The sequence below is a fragment of the Schistocerca serialis genome, chromosome 8, assembly GCF_023864345.2.
Source record: "Schistocerca serialis cubense isolate TAMUIC-IGC-003099 chromosome 8, iqSchSeri2.2, whole genome shotgun sequence".
In the NCBI taxonomy this organism is placed as follows: Eukaryota; Metazoa; Arthropoda; class Insecta; order Orthoptera; family Acrididae; genus Schistocerca; species Schistocerca serialis.
In genome coordinates, this window is record NC_064645.1 from 530,078,867 (window position 1) to 530,099,569 (window position 20,703).

The following is a 20,703-nucleotide window of genomic DNA, read 5'->3' on the forward strand; positions in this document are numbered from 1 at the left end:
ACAAGTATTAATCTAATCATATCATATTGGTGACTAGCCGTGAAGAGTCATAAAATACCGAAATTTTCGCCAATATCAGTAACCAAATCTACACTTGAAAATAAAAGACGACAATTTTTGTAATAAACTGAGACCCTTATCAAGACCCTTTCATCCCTGTTAACTAACCACGAAAGATGTCTTATATACCTCCATTCAGAAGCAGCAAAGTGTGTATGCATTTAAAGATGAAGCGCATGGAGTGAAGTTCTGTGTCAGAGATACGACCCCAACACGTAATAGGATTATTAACTAAGTAAAATCAAATGTTACGCATCGGTTTTTCTTACCGGCTGCTATGTGTTTGAATCTAAAGTAAGTATACAAATTTTTGTGCCTGAGCGACAATCGAAGCGCACTCCTATCGTTCTTCTTTATCGTCCACGAATATAGCTTATGCACGAATTGCTTACTCACCAGCAGAAAGCCGTGTGCGTGCTTGAACAGACATTGTTGGCAACACATCAACAGACATTAAAAATGCACGTTAATTTTCACTAGCATGCCGGTGTGCACTTGATAGGGCTTCAAATGAAATAATGAATATTTTTGTACTGGATCAGGATTCGGACTCACATACTTACCTTTGGAAGAGACCTAGAGAAAACTGCAGTCTTGGTAAAAGGAACGAAATGATTGAAGTGTACTTTGCCGAGAGATTCCGATCCACCAAAGAGGAGATGCGAATTCGAGTCACACTCCACCACCAAATTTTAAAACGCCTGTAGTTAATCAAGTACAAGTACGATAAGAGCCCTGTTCCTTAAATGGCTATCGGTTCATCAAACGAAATAAAATTTTGTAACGTAAGTAAGTTTACTGGCGACAGTATTTCTGTTTACCATGACCTCCACCTATGTCATTTCCAAAAGTAAACCGGCTCTGTCCAGTTGGGAATGAAGGAACGTGATGTTTAATGCGGATTCTGGGTTATAACGTCTTTCTCTTCAGGTTAACAGAGGAAAAGTAAACCAGTTTGTGCCTCTGAAAAGTAAATGCCTGAATCCACAGATTGCACTTGTGATAGTTCATTCCACCAGACTATTGTGGTCAAATTTCCCATGAGTGTGCTGTAACGGATAATGTGCTTAGCTTAAAAAATTAGTCACGGTGGAAAAAATGCGAGTCTATGAAGTGGTTAAGTAGAAGCGAGCTTCTGACGTGGAGATTATGCTATTCTCACGTCGGCAGGATGTAAAGACTCTTCTAGGGATCATAGCCTCGATGTGAAGCCATTTTGAAATTTTCACTAATTAAGGAAATTTCTTAGTTCGGGAAAATTCACGGTGAAGTGTGACGTTACCGGATAATTCAATTATTACCGTCATTATTACTATCAGTTTCTTCTTACCGCTGCTGGAACACATGTGCTTGAAGATCATTTAATGCCTTTTGTTCATTATAGAAGTAGTTGCCTAAGAACAGGTTCTTTGCCTGGCTACGGAATTTATTTCATGTTCGTATCAAACATCAGCAATTACTCGTAGGTTACATTAAAACTAAAGTAATTGATGAAGACGTTACTTGATAACAAAAACGTCCTGCCTTTCTTCAATTACTTGCGCCTAGAAATGGCTGTCGAATATTGCCAAACCAAAACCTAAAGGGATCTTACTGCCTTCCGATATACGTCACTGTCAGTTCTTCCATATGATTTTGTCGAAGTTTCCTCTTTGAAGTTGTGTATGACAGAGAATGTTTTAGAAAATTAATAGTTTTCCTTTGCAATAAACAGAAAGATTTTCATTCTAAGCTATCCAAGTTCAAAATTTTCGCAATATTATTTCAAATTTAGATTTCGCTTCTATAATGTATGAAGGTATTTCACAGTTGCAGAACCCGCATCCGACTCATTGTCCTTACACTTAGTCGCTGACCATTAATTCTAGCTCAGAGTGACACCAGTTTAAGTAACCTAATCTAGTGAAGACTGTTTGCCAGTGCTCTGCCTTACCGGAAAATATGCAATACACTCATTGGGCTCCATAAGTACACTGTAGCAATAATTTCTGTGTGTATGCAACGCATACGGATTGTAAAATTTAGTGGACCTCTCTCTCCCACTTCTGTATACAATATGCCTAAGCTTACCGGGCCGTTTGTCATTAGAGGCTCTGGGCGGTGCAACATCATACTGACAACAGTAATGTGCTTATACTGATAACCTCACTGTTCGTTTTACCTGATTTTGTAATCATTTAAATAACACAGCATGACCTTCCATTAGGAGACATTTCGTCCCCCTTTTCCTTCTATGTAATTTGTCAGTAAACTTTTTGCCTTCCAACCATCGAAATGTGGCAGGGTATGGCCGGTAAACGATTCATAAACCACAATTTAGTGCCGTTAACACGATTTTTTAAACATTGGCGTAGCTGAAGGAATTTAGTTTCTTCTTAAATCGTCTTATGCAGCAACGTTCACAGATATCTCAAATAGGAAAAGCTCTATATGTAGGTACGAAGAATGTAAAGCAAACTTGCCACAATTTGTGTCAGTTTGATCACTTAGTCTGATAGCACTGCGTAAGTATTTTGTCTAGAGGTATCAGAAGAAGTGTTCCTGTAGCTGTGGGAATCATCGGTTGAAAACGTGTTTAACACCAGTGGGTACAGCACAGCTAAATATTCAAAATGATTATCAACCTAAGTCTGAGTTTATCTGCAAACTGAGGCGTATTTATAGTATTGCAGATAGGCTGTGTATCTAGTCTACCTTGAGTGGGCATCGGAAGGCGTTTACACACATGTATACGAGGGTAATCCCAAAAGTTAGCTCTCCTAAGGGGCATGCAAGTGCCATCTCAGGCACAAACGAGAGATCCTTAATTCTAATGCCAAGCAGAAACCACAGGAGTAACTGCATGGTGGCAAAATGATGAAGAGCGAGACTATGGATACGAAGGTCTGATGTTCAATCCCTCGTCAGGCCCACGATTTTTATGTGCCATTTTACACTTATTTCCCCTATGGCAGTGTTTGTTGGTGTGAAAATGCCGAGTTACATTGTGGTCCGAAAGCCACGTTAAACTGTAGGTTCCCCTGTTAACTGGCTAGGTAAGTCAACTCAAAGATTCGGAGGAAAGCCAAGGCATACCACCTCCAACGAGATCGTGCCTATTGAAGTTCAGTGGTCTTGAAACCACTCTTACGACTGATGACTGCTTTACTTTCTATGGGTTCCAAAATTAATTATCTTCGGGTTATTAACATTTTTGTGCTTTCATGCTGTAACTTTGATACCGTTCGAGTTGTCAAGGTGGTAGACGACGATGCTGTCGACCCCAGTTACAATCTTGGTCATGTCTATGTTTCAGTCCAATACCTCTATGTGACTTTCTGCGTATATCAAGATATACTTTAATACACTTGGTACGCATCCTAACTGATATGTTTTCCGTTCAATATATCGGGCAACACGTCAGTGCAGCGAGATTTCGTTTGTGTGTTGCACATGGTGCAAGAAATATTTGTGTTTTGCTTGCTTCTGTGATAGGTTTCACCACACTGAATGCGAGAAAGGTCACGAACAGACTGTCAATGACTGGAATTACGCAACAATACAACTAAAAGTTGTATTTTTTGCATTATGTATCCCAATGAAAATAAATGTAAACATGTTATATGCCTACTTGCTTATTATTCGCGCTTCTCGATGCTTTTCTCAATAATTAAAATAAAAATAAAGAGAGAGAGAGAGACAGAGAGAGAAAACAGAAATGTATTACAAATATTAGCTCGGTGACGCCATGTTCGTCTCGTGATGTAAAGCAAAAATAGATGATAGGTAATATCTCTTTGTACTATCGATATGTATGGCTACAGGGTTCCTTCTTTTCTCTCGGCAATCAACCAGAACAGAATCCAGTAACAAAGAGGTAAGAACAACTATGCAGTGGGCCAGTTAAACACTCAGCCTTTCTTGGTTATTTTGTTAATCGTCTGCAATGCAGTAAACATCCTTGATTACTGGTTTGTTATTACTACCATTTTTACTGTTATTCGTCACCTCACAACAGCTTTCCTATCACTTATCACTGTTGATGCTCGTAATGAATGGATCAGGACGAATGGAATGTGGGATGTTTCGTCACGGAGAATATGCACATTTATCTCGGCGTCTTGTGTTCAGGGTGATATGAACATCTCAATAAGAGAAGACGGCCACAGGATGCCAGTGATGCAGGAGGTAACACCCAACTATTTCTGTCAACCCAACACCATGACAACAGACAAATTGAGGCTTCACTGTATTTTGATTATAATTCGTTAGCCTTCTTGGGACCTCGTTTTAATACCTCGTGGGAGCAGGCTTAATATTTTGCTTTTTGAACACCGAACAATAACACACAAAGATAGTAGATGGAAGGATACAAAGAAAAAATCAGACTCATGGGTGTGGATCCAGTTCATCACTAGAAGACTAAACAAGAGGGAAGCATTACGAAAGCAATGAATACGCTGGTTAGTATACATTATTTGTATAGATCTGAGGATGAAAGAACGGAGATCTGCACAGTGCCCTCATCTGCACTTTAGTTTCTGTTTTAATGGGCATAATTTTTAGTTTCTTCTCTTCTGAATTTTCAAATGAATTGATTATTACATGGTACAGAGTAATTAGTTAACTGTTCCTCTTACAGCTTACATTTGCACCAACATTTTTCTACATTCTCGTGCAATTCATGAAATTCTACTTGTAAGATCACAAGCCTGCACATGGATCCAATCGATTTCAAGGTGCAAAGTGTTTGTTATCCTACTTTTCATGACAGGTGGGCGAAGTTGATTTCCAAACACTTTTTATTGTACTGAAATAATCCTTTGTCACAAAGTAACAAGGTAGTTGTTTTATTGGTATATAAATTTTTTTGGGAAACTGTAATCGTGAAACTGAATGTTTGCACAACCCTGCATATTAACCAATCCTCGCGCCTTCTCTCCGAATCCTCCTATGACACGAGCACAGGATTCTCCTCCCATAACGCTACAGAGCTGTTCCTAGCACAGCTGAGAATTGGCAGCATCATCACAAACATTTTGCAACAATGTGACAGTGCAATCACTTCCGTGTATGGTACTGAATTGACTCGCTAAATTTATTTGATATTCCCTTTCGATTGGAATGACTCGTGCTATGCAATCCTCATGTAATCTAAGCCAATGGGACAGAAAATTCAACATATTGACTAAAGAAATGCTATTCTTCACATAAGTGGCAACTTTTATTATCTTTCACGATGCATTATGAGGCTGAGCGACCAAAACCATGATGAGAGTGCGTGCTGGCAGCAGTGTGTCGGGTAACCATGTCTTGTGTCGCAACGGTTCAAGGTGTCGTCAGTTCTAACCGTGGTAGGGGCCAGTGTGTGCGACCTTTTTTTTCTGATTTACTTTATGGGACTGCGAATTTGCAGAAAAAATTCTGTAAAGAATTCAGGAGAAAACCTTTACACGTCAAGTCCTCTTGGTAGCTCGACACAGTAAGTTGTGTTAATGGTCATAGATCTTGGCTTTCTGACTGCCAAGCTGATTCACAATACAAGCGTCTCTGAAGAAATTCGAATCGACCGTCAACGATACGATATTCATTATTGTTCTTGACTTAAGATTCACATGCCAGGGTGATAAGTATGAAGGAAAGCAATCTCTTGGTTACTACAGGGCCCCTATGCTAAATTTCCACAGTAGCAACTAGGAACTCTCTGCAGACATTTGCTAACAGCGACTCTAGCAACTTACTTGTTCTCTCGGTAGCTTCAAATAGGGGCAATTTTGTAGCCTTAAATCCAATTGAATATTTTAAATATCACTTTAGAACAGCATTCACTTCTCCATTATTTAATGTATGGACCTCAAAACCAGCAATTTCCTTAGTAGCTCTAGAGCAGGTTCTGAAAGGTATTGACACAATGTTTTGCATCCATTTACCATAGGGAATCAAAGAAAGAAACCAAACACGTTACATTGCACTTACTCTCTGTGCCTTGACTAACATATATGAATACATGAAAAAAAAATTATTTGAAAAATTTTCTGTGAAAGGAAAAAGAAGAGTATGTGACGCTTTAATTATAGCACACTGTATCAGAAACAACGAAATTAATTCGGTGCCACATTGATGTATTGCATACTAGTGCAGTAAAATACTCATCCAATAAAAACGATTTTGTCCCTCCACTGCTATCCAGTGTGTAACACAATTCGTAGACAGATTCTATGGCTCACCAATCTACAAATTTAAAGCCTTTACACTGTCGAGAGTGAGGAGTGGAGCAGACGTTGTCAGCAAAAGGCGAGGCAGCACAGTGCCTCAGCCCCGCCGGTACGCAGCAAACGGTTCCCAAAGAACTCAGACGCATATGGTGTTCAGATGCAGATGGTCGGCCGAGAAATCTCTCGCTAAAATATTGTTGAACCAAACTGTTATCACCAATTTGACAGAAAGCGAAATTTATTGTGGATTCGCTTGAATTATAATCATAACTTCAGCACCGAGAGGACAGGGCCAATAAAACGTTTTTCGATGTGTTCTGTTGGTTACCAGACGTCGTATGAGCTAGTCTCACGTTTTACCTCAAGACCACAGTCGTAGACAAGAGTGATGTACTCATACTGCAGTCAAGAGCTTCTTCGGGTAGTGTAGCAGCCTACAATGTTGATAGATCGAGCATATTGCCGAACATAGAATTCAAAGGGGAGCACGACTGTATTGTCAACCTTACGTGAATGACTCGGTGTTCAGTTTTTATTCTCTAACACTGTAGCTACAACACATATTGCACGTTTAAGAACCCGAAGCATTGAAAAAACAAAATTAATTTATGAGAGCAATGTTAACTATTAGTGTTCGAAGTATTCATTATATAGTTTGCGTGTGTGTCAACGCCTTCCAATGCCCACTCAAGAAAGACAGTCTAGCTTCAATATTATAAGTATGCCTCAGTTTGTGGATGAGCTCCGACTTAGGTTGATAACCATTTTGAATTTTAGCAGTGCTGTACCCACTGGTGTTAAACTCGTTTTCAACCGATGATTCCCACAACTACAGGAACACTTCTTCTGATACCTCTAGACAAAATACTTACGCAGTGCTATCAGACTAAGAGCTCAAACAGACACAAACTGTGGCAAGTTTGTTTTACAACCTTCGTACCTGGATAAAGAGCAGTTCCTATTTGAGATATGTGTGAACGTTGCTGCATAAGTCGATTTAAGAAGAAACTAAATTCCTTTAGCTACGCCAATGATTAAAAAATCGTCTTAACGACACTAAATCGTGGTTTATGAATCGTTTACCAGCCGTACTCTGCCACATTTCGCTGGTTGGAAGGTAAAACATTTACTGACAAATTTCACAGAAGGAAAAGAGGGACAAAATGTCTCCCACTGGAAGGTCATGTTGTTTTGTTAAAATGATTATAAAATCAGGTAAAACGAACAGTGAGGTTGTCAGTATAAGCACATTACTGTTGTCAGTATGATTTTGCACCGCCCAGAGCATTAATCATAAAGGGCCCGTTTAGGTCAGGCATATTGTATACAGAAGTGGGAGAGAGAGCACCACTAGATTCTACAATCCGTATGCGTTGCATACACACAGAAATTATTGCTACAGTGTACTTATGGAGCCCAATGGGTCGACTGAATATTGTCCGGGAAGGCAGAGCACTGGCAAATAGTCTTCGCTACATTGGGTTACTTAAACTGGTGTCACTCTGAGCTGGAATTTATGGTCAGCGACAATGAGTCGGATGCGAGTTTTGCAACTGTGAAATACCTTCCTATATTATAGAAACGAAATCTAAATTTGAAATAATATTGCGAAAATTTTGAACTTGGATAGCTTAGAATGAAAATCTTTCTGTTTATTACAGAGGAAAACTATTAATTTTCTAAAACATTCTCTGTCATACACAACTTGAAACAAGAAACTTCGACCAAATCATATGGAAGAACTGACAACGACGTATATCGGAAGGCAGTGAGATCCCTATAGCTTTGGGTTTGGCAATATTCGACAGCCATTTCTCGGCGCAAGTAATTTAAGAAAGGCAGCGTTTTTGTTATCAAGTAACGTCTTCATCAATTACTTTTGTTTTAACGTAACCTACGAGTAATTGCTGATGTTTGATACGAACATGAAATAAATTCCGTAGCCAGGGGAAGATCCGGTTCTTAGGCAACTACTTCTATAATGAACAAAAGGCCTTAAATGATCTTCAAGCACGTGTGTTCCAGCAGCGGTATGAGGAAAATGATAGTAGTAATGACGGTAATAATTGAATCATCCGGCAACTTCACACTTCACCGTGAATTTTCAAGAACTAAGAAATTTCCTTAATTAATGAAAATTTCAAAATGGCTTCACATCGAGGCTATGATCCCTAGAAGAGTCTTTACATCCTGCCGACGTGAGAATAGCATAATCTCCACGTCAGAAGCTCGCTTCTACTTAACCACTTCATAGACTCGCATTTTTTCCACCGTGACTAATTTTTTAAGCTAAGCACATTATCCGTTACAGCACACTCATGGGAAATGTGACCACAATAGTCTGGTGGAACGAACTATCACAAGTGCAATCCGTAGGTTCATGCATGTACTTTTCAGAGGTACAAACAGGTTTACTTTACCTCTGATAGCCTGAAGAGAAAGACGTTATAATCCAGAATCCGCATTAAACATCACGTTCCTTCATTCCCAACCGGACAGAGCCGGTTTACTTTTGGAAATGACATAGGTGGAGGTCATGGTAAACAGAAATACTGTCGCCAGTAAACTTACTTACATTAGAATATATTATTGCGTTTGATGAACCGATAGCCATTTAAAGGAACAGGGCTCTTATCGTACTTGTACTTGATTAACTACAGGCGTTTTAAAATTTGGTGGTGGAGTGTGATTCGAATTCGCATCTCCTCTTTGGAGGATCGGAATCTCTCGGAAAAGTATAGTTCAATCATTTCATTCCTTTTCCCAAGACTGCAGTCTTCTCTAGGTATCCTCCAAAGGTAAATATTTGGGTCCGCATCCTGATCCAGTACAAAAATATTCATAATTTCATTTCAAGCCCTATCACGTGCACACCGGCATGCTAGTGAAAATTAACGTGCATTTTTAATGTCTGTTGAAGTGTTGCCAACAATTTCTGGTCAAACACGCACACATCTTCGTGTTGGTGAGTAAGCAATTGATACTTAAGGTACATTCGTGGACGGTAAAGAAGAACGATAGGAGTACTGTTCGATTGTCGCTCAGGCACAAAAATTTGTATACTTACTTTAGATTGAAACACATAGCAGCCGGTAAGAAAAACCGATACGTAGCATTTGATTTTACTTAGTTAACAATCCGATTACGTGTTGGGTACATATCTCTGTCACAAAACTTCACTTCATGAGCTTCATCTTTAAATGCATACACACTTTGTTGCTTCTGAATGGAGGTATATCAGACATCTTTCGTGATTAGTTAACAGGGATGAAAGGGTCATGATAAGAGTACCAGGTTATTACAAAAATTGTCGTCTTTTATATTCGAGTTTAGATTTGATTACTGATATTGGCGAAAATTTCGGTATTTCATGACTCTTCACGGCTGGTCACCAATATGATATGATAAGATTAGATAAGATTAATACTTGTTCCATAGATCATGAATACTACAGTTCGTAATGATGTGGAAGGTGTCATTTTAATGAAAGATTTCTCTACATATCAGTATTCAAATCCTTTACAACAATTTTATCCCACCTCTCACATTTTTTTAATTTTTATCTCTCTCTCTCTCTCTCTCTCTCTCTCTCTCTCTCTCTGTCTCTCTATTCTCTCTCTCCCTCTCTCTCTCTCTCTCTCTCTCTCTCTCTCTCTCACACACACACACACACACACACACACACACATTCCTTTTTTATTTTTATTTATTTGGTGTGATCGACTATTGGCGGGGCATGGAAATGTCCGTGAATGAGTTTCTTACTTTTGAGTACAGTTACGCAAGAAATATTAAAACAACTTTGAGAGTTACTGATTTATGATGCTTAGTTTGCAGTCATTTCTGAGTATTATTAGTAGCTACCCTCCAGTCCCTAAACCTAGTTACAGAAATGCCAATCAAACGCATTAAGTATTCCAGGCCGTAGTAGCCACATTTTGGAGACGCGAGCTATGGTCACTTCCCAGCCCGCTATAGGATATCATAGGTTCGTCTTCTTCCTGCTGGTACTGTAACTGACATTTGGCAACAAGGCAAGGTATGTTTGGTAACTCTGTGATCGTCGATCTACTTCCTGGTATGCACGGAATGAATTCTCAAAGTTCATTTGATTTTTCCTGTCATTTCCATTCAATTAACTGAGTTATTATCGCTCGAGGTGTATCAAGAGATTGTAAATTTACGGTTTTCAGCCCAGGAAAGCCGTTGCATGTGGAATTTGCAGCTAATCTCGTCCTTTAAATAGCGGTTTACGATTTCAAGCCACTATGGGCCTCGCTAAGAGGAAAGCGCATCATATACCTTCCGTTAGCTCTGAGGTGACGTGCTGGCCTGTTAATGAGCTTCTGTTATCGTTCGCGGTTTCAGTCTGGCTGCCTCTAAAATTTTTATCTTTTTTGTGATAGAGCTACAAGCGGTCAGATCAAACACCGATAAGGAAATCTTAATAAAATACTTTCAGCTCATAATGCTATGGTGAAAAACTTACAATGCTGCACAACAGGTAACGCCCCTTTGCGCTGCTGACAAGCAAATTTTGGGTTTCTAGGTATACATGACTTTATTTATGAAATGCCACATGTGCATACCTATTGAGTATGACACAGCATACCAATTAAACACAGACGCAATCGAAATCTAAGTGAGTAGTATTTTATTAATTCGTGCCGATACATGCACGCTTGTAAACAGATACACAGTTTTATTAAAACAGACTTTCGTCGTAAGGTTATCATGGATAGTTTTATTTATTTTCTTATAATACAGTGCACAATTTTCGTAAGGCTTCTTTTAGCGTTGTTAAAACAATACTGCATCTGCTGCCTGTTCGTCTATTAAACCTGAAAAGAACAAAATGTCGGACAAGTTATCCCTTTTTCCAGATGCAGCTATTTTGGGTTGGGAACTGAAGGGAGTTATGTTAAAAACTCCATTAAATTTATAACTTCAGGGGACAGTATAATGACGTTTTAAAAATAATGTAGCAGCGAATGTAACAGAACTCGCGACGTCTTACCTACAGTGCACGACACTTACCGTTACGCTACTACCTATCATGTAGTTACAGCACCTCCAGAAGTCAACAACAGTTCCTCCAGGGCTTCCGTATTCCACAGTGCTGTGAGATAATGCGTATGACCGGATCTAGACTTCTGAGAGACAGGCAGTCACAGCTTTTCTTTTGCACTGCGCGACGTTTTCAACAAGCAGACAGCGCAATAGAGTAGCTCAAATGGAAAGGAACACTTCCTATTTAAATTTCTGCACCCTACATGTTGGCATTTCCGTGTAGGTGGCAGTTGAGTGATTTTATTTCGCTGATTACAAATTAGAGTCGAATGTATGCACTGGGTAGCCGAGGCAGCTAGTTCATGGCGGTTCGGTCGACCAAGTAAAAGAATGTAGCCTACTGAACATGCTGCAAACCACTACAGGTAGCCGCGTCAGCCGTGCTGTGCGGACGTGTGCTGAGTTTCGTGCGCCGCGGTCTGCTGTGCTCCGGCGTGGTAAGTCGCAGTGCTTCTTGGATCGTTGCAGAAAGTCTACGCGTATTGAAATTTGAAAAATGAATTCGTGATTGCCCACTTGAACATACAAGATACTTTGAAATTCTCGTTTGATCGTAATTACGCCCGACCTAAACTACACGAAATCGAAGATTGGTTGGAATATGAAGTGAAAGTTGATTCAGAGGATGTCATTGGAATGCATCTTTCGATAGTGAGCAGCGTTGTATTTGTGAAATTGAGGAATGCTAACTTACGTGACAAAATAGTTGAGTCTTGCAGAGGAATTATGAAGTTTAAACATTGCGATGGACACGTAGGCGAAGTCACCGTAACACATGCTGGTTTGGAATACGAACTATCAGGATATTGGAACTACCATTCGAAGTACCGGCGGAACAAATAAACGCAGTGATAGCGCCGTACGGTAAAGTTCTCAGCAATGTTGCCGAACGGTGGTCCAACGCGCGCAAATTCCAAGTTCTCAACGGAGTGAGGCAATTAAAGGTCGATTTACACAAGCATGTACCGTCATACATCAGCGTCTCTGGATACCGAGGTATCGTTATATACGACGGCCAGCCGAGGACGTGCGCGGCGTGCAACTCTCCCGGCCACGTCCGCGCTGAGTGTTTACAGCGGCGAGTGGCGCAGCTGCCGGCTGGCGAGGCGCCGCGACCGCCGGCTATGACTGCGCTTCCAGCGACTTACGCTACGGCTGCCCGCGGCCAAGTCCTGTCCCCAAGCCCTGATGTGAGCACGGAGAACCATCCATCCCAGGAAGAAGCCCAGACTGCCACTACTGACACAACAGAAGCTAGACCACCCGAACCTAAGGAAATCGTGACAGCTGTAACGGTTTCAACACAACAGATACCGGAAGATATTGGGAGCCACAGCAAATTCTCCGAATCCTCCGCCGTTGAGAATGACATGCAAGAACCATCGCGGAATGAGCATCCTCATAGTGAACCGATTTATCTATTGACACCATCATCCACCAAGAGCACGGTCGACAATTTGGCTCGAAACACCACCCGCTTAGAAGATGTGAAGCATGCTGAGGAAGACAACATCAGACAGCAGTCGGTGAAACCTAAACGGCAAACACGGAAACAGAGCCCTGAAGAGATTCAAGAACTGGAAAAAAAACTCTCCCGTACCAAAAAAATTCTTATAACAGATCGAAGTGGAAAGCAAGGTGTGACAGACATCGGAAAATCAGACATCCCCAACCCGAATGAGGACGTACAGATGAACCTCGCCTCTCCAATTGAAGAACCAATGGACACTGTTGACCGCTGTGGACCTGATACGGGGACAGCATGGTCTGACGACAGTGAATGCGCTTAGTTGGACTACCGAATGACGCAGGCGTATAAAATCGCTACGCTCAATGTAAACAGAATAGTTTCGGAAGTAAAGGTACAATCTGTGAAGGACTACTTATAAGCCGCCGACATTGACATAGCGATGTTACAAGAGGTAGTTGCGACCAAAATAGCGGATGTGTACGGATATGAGGCGATCTTAAACATACGCAATGAATGTGGAACGGGAATATTGTTCAAACACGGCATACCATGTATAGCAAAAGCAATACTTGAATCTGGACGAGGCATCACTGCACAAATATATGATCTGCTTCTTGTTAATATATATGCTCCCTCTGGATCCGGCGAAAAACGAGCAAGGGGCAACCTGTTCCGGGACGACATTGTCCCATTAATAACGGATCCTCGACTGCTCATAATTTTGGGTGGAGATTTTAACTGCGTATTGCGTCCAGAAGATCAAGTCCCGAACTTCAACTTTTGGGAGGAGCTGCTGTTGTTAACTAACGGATTAGATATGAGAGATGCTTGGTGCCATCTTCGCCCGCACACCCGAAGATTCACGTACGTATCCAGTACTTCGGCAAGCAGACTAGACAGGCTGTATGTAACGAAAGGTTTTATCCATAATGTAACTGACTGCGAAATTTGGCCTCTTAACTTCTCGGATCACTGCGCATTTCATATAACAGCGCAGCACAATAAACAAAACACAATCCTGGGAAGGGGCGTATGGCAGCTAAACGTGTCACTTTTGGAGGACGCAGTACTGAAACAGGAGATCTATGATACATGGCAGCGTTGTCTTCGGACGCAATCCAGATATCCAACACGCATCATGTGGTGGCTACAGTCTGCGAAACCACAGATAAAAAAATGCATCGCACGATATGGTCGCATGAAAGCGTACTGGCGAAAACGCACCTTGGAGTATCACTTTCTTTGCCTCCGCGAACTATATGATGATCCCATGGGATTAGTAGCTAACAGCTCTCGAATAAAACGCACTAAAGCATGAATAACGGCGTTGGTACGACAATCACTGGAGGGGAAAAAAGTTCGATCACGTCCTCCGACTGATCTGACGCAGGAGAATACGTCTGTATATCACATGATACGGGAAGCCAAGAGAGGTAAACAAAAGTTAATCCACACTCTCAGTGATGAACAGGGGAACGAATACGATCAACAAGTCACAGTGAAAGACTACGTGGTGCAACATTATACAGATTTTTACGCCGCGTCGGCGACTAATGCGACTGCAAGTGAGCCGCTTTTATCCAACATTCAATCCACGGACCACCCGACTGACAACGCCGACCTTGTAGCCCACATAACAGAGGAAGAAGTATGTGCCATAATCAAAGATTCGCCTACAAAGAAATCTGCTGGTTTACATGGCCTACCCATAGAATTTTATGTTTGTTTTTGGCACATCATAGGACCGGAATTCAAAAAAATATGCAATGAATTATTGGGAGACGCGCAGATGCCATCTCAGTTTACCGAAAGACTGATTGTCCTGATTCCCAAAAAACAACGTAGCACTAAGCTGAAGGAATTTCGACCACTAACACTGCTCAATTCCGACTATAGAATCGTCACCCGACTCATCAATTGTAGACTGAAGACGATATTGCCGAAAGTACTTGGCCCTTATCAAATGAGTGCTGCCCAGGGAGATCAATGTCGAATGCATTATGTGAGTATAGGGACATAATATACTTGTCGTGGCTATGTAAGTGCAATGTTGGTCTCATGTTTTTAGACTTCGATAAGGCTTTTGACCGCATCAGCCACCACTTTCTACTAACTGTAATGCAACGGATGGGACTCAGTGCTCATTTTATTCAGATCATACGGAAATGTATAGTCGGAACTTCCTCTCGAATCAAAATTAATGGTCAGCTAAGATCATCAGTCCCGATCAAGCAATCAGTGAGACAAGCCTGCCCCCTTTCTATGGCACTATACGCAATCGCCGTAGAACCGTTACTGTTAACTCTGCATCACAGGTTACAAGGTCTACAGCTGTTGGGTACAAAAACCGTGTGTCTTGCTTATGCTGATGACATCAGTGTAGTAGTTAACACGCACTCAGAAATGGAAGTCGTTCAACAAATAATCCGCGCTTACGCCACTTCTTCCGGATCCAAACTCAATGAACACAAATCGAAAATTTTACCTGTCGGGCTCCATATGGAGACAATTCAAAGAACATGGCTACAAAGGACAGAGAAGACAAACCACATACAAGGGGAGGCCGCCAATTGTGAAATTCAGATTCGATTCATACTGCGCATAATAAAAGCTCATGGGCAGAGGTGTAATGTGGCAAAGCACCAAGATGCACTTCTCAGCCGTTGTCGAGAAAATCGACAGTTAAAAGAAACCGTTGCAGTGAAATACTCTCAACGATTAATATTCTTCCACAGCGTCCTGGCGCACCGGTAAGCGCTCGGGTTCGTGATCAGAAGGTCGCCGGATCGAATCTCGGGCCATGCAATTTTTTTTATTATTAGTTTTTTGTAATTCAAATATATATATATATATATATATATATATATATATATATATATATATATATATATATATATATATATATATATATATATATATATAAAGTATTAATGAATTGCTTATGCATGTTGGTGAAGGCGGATCGCTCTCCAATTGTACCGCCTCCATTTTCCGTTTTTTTTAACAGAGTGTACCAAAGCTCTCCCGTCCGCACTGATTTTCGACAATGTTATAAGTTGCGCTAGGGACCGCATCTACCTTCTTTCGAAGTTAGCAGGCAACTACGCTGTTATGCAGCGGCTCGTTTCGGCCCATTCAACATCTGTCATTCAAGTGTAACGAGCGAGTAACGGAGTTTAAATTTCATACCTGCCACAGCAAATTTGTGTTCGAGGGGTTTCTATTCTAATTCGAACGTTTGACTTACGCTATACGTATTCGTTTCGGAATATTGTTTCTACGTCTTCCGTTAACTATACGTGGTTAACATTATGAAGACAACTAATAACATTTGTGAAATACAACTTTGTTTGCGGAAAACATAATGATTTCGCAAGTTTTTCCACGACAAACGACTTTCAACAACTTATTATATGCATACTTGTTCCAACTGATTGCCGGGAATTATATATATATATATATATATATTTGAATTATAAAAAACAAATACTAAAAAAAGGTTACATAGCGCGAGATTCGATCCGGCGATCTTCGGATTACGAACTCGAGCGATTACCGCTGCGCCACGACGCTGTAGAGAATTATTAATCATAGAGAGTATTTCACGGCAACAGTTTCTTTTAACTGTCGATTTTCTCGACAACGGCTGAGAAGTGCATCTTGGTGCTTTGCCACATTACACCTCTGGCCATGAGCTTTTATTATGCGCGGTATGAATCGAATCTGAATTTCACAATTGGCGGCCTCCCCTTGTTAGGTATGATTCTAATGGCAAACCCAAGAGAGATGACAGTAGCCAACTGGGACCATAAACTAAATACATTCAGGGCTACTCTCCGTGAACACAAAACCAGAACGCTCAATCGGATACAGAGAGCTCTCTTTATTAACAGATATGCGCTAAGCAAAATATATCACATCGCAGCAGTGTTACCAGTACCCCAGGTTACAGCGCAAAAGCTTTTAGCTGCAGCGTATTGGTTCATATGGAGTGGAACAATCTTTAAAGTCACCATGCCAACCACAGTGTTAACCCGTGCTGCTGGTGGTTTGGGCGTCAAAGACATCAAGAAACAATGCATTGCCATATATATGGACCGAATCCGCAAAATACTGCAGACACCCCACCCGACAATTACGAAAACGTTATTCAACAGGTTAGCCCCAACGAGCCAAAAGGCCCCAGTCGATGTTGCTCGCATCAGCGCTCAACCCGATCACGTCCGGACTTACTACCTGGAAATGAGCTATATTCAAGATACTTCAAAGCTGCTTAACACCAGAAGGACCTATTACCACCTCACGAGACACCATAGGCAAAACCCAATGGAAGCGAAATATCCAGCGGTCAACTGGAGTAACGTCTGGAAAAACATTAACAATCCCATCCTCCACTCCAAAGTAGTGTCCACGTGGTATGACATTGTAAACGAGAAGGTCCCCACAGGTGAAAAGCTGCACAATATCAAAATGAAGCACAGTCCGTACTGCGATCATTGCCATACTATAGATACCTTGGCACACATTCTCATTTGCCGAGGCCAATACCACATATGGAACTGGACTAGGAAAAAACTCGCAATAATTACTGGAACTTCAGACTCTGCTATAACACTTAAAGATGTACTTCAACCAGAATGGCATTTCTTTCCTGCAACAAAGCACAATAGCTACACTTGGATCATCGGCCAGTTTGCATATTTTGCAGTTACGAATACGCATATGAGTATAGACGAGTACATACAGTATATAACGGAAGAGCACCACAACCTTAAAACGAGTCGAAAATACAAAGTTTTGTTTCAAAATTTCTTACTTCACACTTTGCCATAATGAAGCGGCAATTTTGGTTGATGCACAACACTACAGCGAGTCGATACTAATTTTGCTTCATTATAATTAAGTTGGCATTTATTTATTTATTTATTTTTGTAGTATGGCAATCAAAGTGTCTCAGGAAAACTAATTTTGCCACAAGCTGTAACATAACAGAAATCAGAAGTGCTTGCTTCATTTCGTGTTCTGTTTTACGGGAATTGGACAGTTTGTCACGGAAAGAAGATTTATTCAGTTTCTTTATATATTATTTAAAAAAAATTACAAAAATATAAAAAAATAAAAAGAGAGTAGGTTAAGTTAGGGTGAGAGTGGCGGTAGCAACAGATTGTTTTTTATGTTAGATAGGATTTTGGGGGTGATAAGGGTGATAGGAGCCAACGCCTGAAGTGGAAGAGGTCAGGTTAAAAAAAAATGTTGGTAGAGCACTTGCCCGCGAAAAAAAAAGGGAGATACGACAATTAATCCTCATGCCCACAAAACTAGTTCTGGGCGACTTGGGCTCTGTGAACAGGGGCCGTGTCGTCTTGGACCACAGCATCACCAGTAGGGAACAAACATTGTGCCACAAGATGGATCTGACAACCAAAATAGTCACATAATCCTTGGCAGGCATGCGACCTTGCAGATTACCCACGGAGTCCATGGAATACCATGATATGGCTTCCCAAATCATCATCGAATCTCTGTCATGTTTCACTCTTGGAACGGAAACTCGGCCAGAATTGGGTACCAGTGTGCAGTAAGACTTATGCGACTAAATGACTTACTTCCATTCCTCCTCAGTGCAGGTTTTATGACTTCAGCACCACGTTTTCCTGATAGGAAATTTACATTACCGATGAGTCGTTTTGGAATTCCAGCTCGACCTGCAGTTCCTTGCTTCTGTAGCCCCCTTCGTGCTGGTTTGGTGCTGACAGGATTCGCCAGTGCGACATTCAGATGTGCAGTAACTTTTGCAGTTGTCACCTTCTTACTTTTCGTCACCTTCAATCCCCTTTAATGGCGTGCGTCACGATCACTCAAAACACACTTTTGTCTGCATTGTTACTTGGAGGATGATGTTTACCCGGTTTCCCTGTACATGGTATAAATCGTCGATACAGCTACCTTTGTTATGGAAGCAGCCACCATAAGAGCATCAACAATCATCCACGTCGAAATTCATGTGGCTCTGACATACAAGCTGTAACGTTCGTAAGTGTAGATATTGTTGTACGTTGTATCTTAATTTGCACACATATCTGTATTTTGGTTATTTTTTCTTCACATCGAACAGTCTTTCCATAAACACGTCACAAAGATTACGACCCAATGTTTTCTGTACTGTCATAACTGCATAACTGTCAGCATAGGATAACCGCTTTGCGTCCATATGTCCACACTTCAAGACAATCCTGCTGCCCAGTGGAAAATAAACATTAATGACTTACCCTTGATAAGCATACTTGGAGGAACTAACCAACATAAAAACATACAACTTGTAATATAATTATTAGTCTGCAAATGATGTAAATACTGATGTTCAGTACAGAGTCCTGAGAAATATCTGCTTCTATACTCGTTACACCCTGCTTTGCACTCACAAATATGCAGAACACTGTTCTGGTCACGACTGACATTGGCAACGTATTGAGGACACTGCACAGATGGTGTTCGTGGTGAAATGCAACAGCACAAGCTGCGGGCTTGGCAAGCAAGTGCATTTACCTTCAAGCATACATGTTTTCATGTTTTTTCCAATCCCTGTAGGAATAAAACTAATAAATACAGCTGAATGTTTTATCCTTGCTACATGTAAGACACATTTTGCTTCAGTGAGGTTATGATATTTTCGTCTCACTTTCGTATTCTCATGACAATCACTTCCAAATGACGACTAAGTGATGGCCGACGTGGAACTAGAATCAAGAACTCCACCAACTAATCCATTATTGCGAAAAATGTGTCGCACTGAAGGGGCAGTATGTTGTAAGTAGACTGTTTAGTTTTTTTATTGGTAAGGCCACGTAAAAAAAAATGATGATGCTCTGGGTTCGTTTCGACCTTCTGTCAATGATTTTTAATAGGGGGAGACAGATTATATTCTCTTCTGGATACACCAAGTGAAGAATTGTGGTCTGAAATTCACATTAAACATGAGACTCCTTCTCTACCAAGTAGACGTTAGGTTGATCCTCAATAAAGCCAGGAGTGGCGAAATGTGGGAACTCTATCACCAGGAACCTTTCTTATACTAGTTATTTATTTCTAGTGACGAAACAAACGCTATGTAGGGTCACAGGACAATAATTCCATCTTTTATTTGAGCTTCAATATTGTGATAAAATTGGTTCTCAACTTGGAATGCAACTCAGACTGCACTTAACGCGTAATTTGATCCCTTCGTGACAATACAGCTCGACTACAATTTGTTGTTTGTTCAAAACTGCAGATCCCTCAACATCTCTACATATTGCACATGAATGGGTTAGAATCCTGGCCCTACACTAAACTTTTCATTATGTATTATCAAGCTCTAGCATGAGGACAACTACCTGCTAGTGGATAATAATTTTGATTTTTAATGCATTTTCATTCGTTGTCAACACTAGCGATATCTGACGTTTTTGACTCCCAGTGGGACACAGAACTATTTGACATAGAATTATTTGAGACTATTTGAGATGTTATTTCGAGCTGCTGGTGGAGAAAAAGTCGGTAGCTGACGTCTCTTTGTGTGTAATCAACAACGATATGTGTGGGGTTCGATTTCCAGTCAGCACTGAACTCTTCGTCATATTATTTCTACTTCAAACATTCTCACATGTGGCTGCTGGTGTAACATCCCCATATTTAACGTTCGTTTTCTCTAGAAAAAAAATGGCTCTGAGCACTATGGGACTTAACATCTGTGGTCATCAGTCCCCTAGAACTTAGAACTACTTAAACCTAACTAACCTAAGGACATCACACACATCCATGCCCGAGGCAGGATTCGAACCTGCGACCGTAGCGGTCGCGCGTTTCTCTAGAAATCAACAGCGATAGGTTCGGGGTTGGAGTCCTGGGAAGGAAAAATTTAATGTTTCG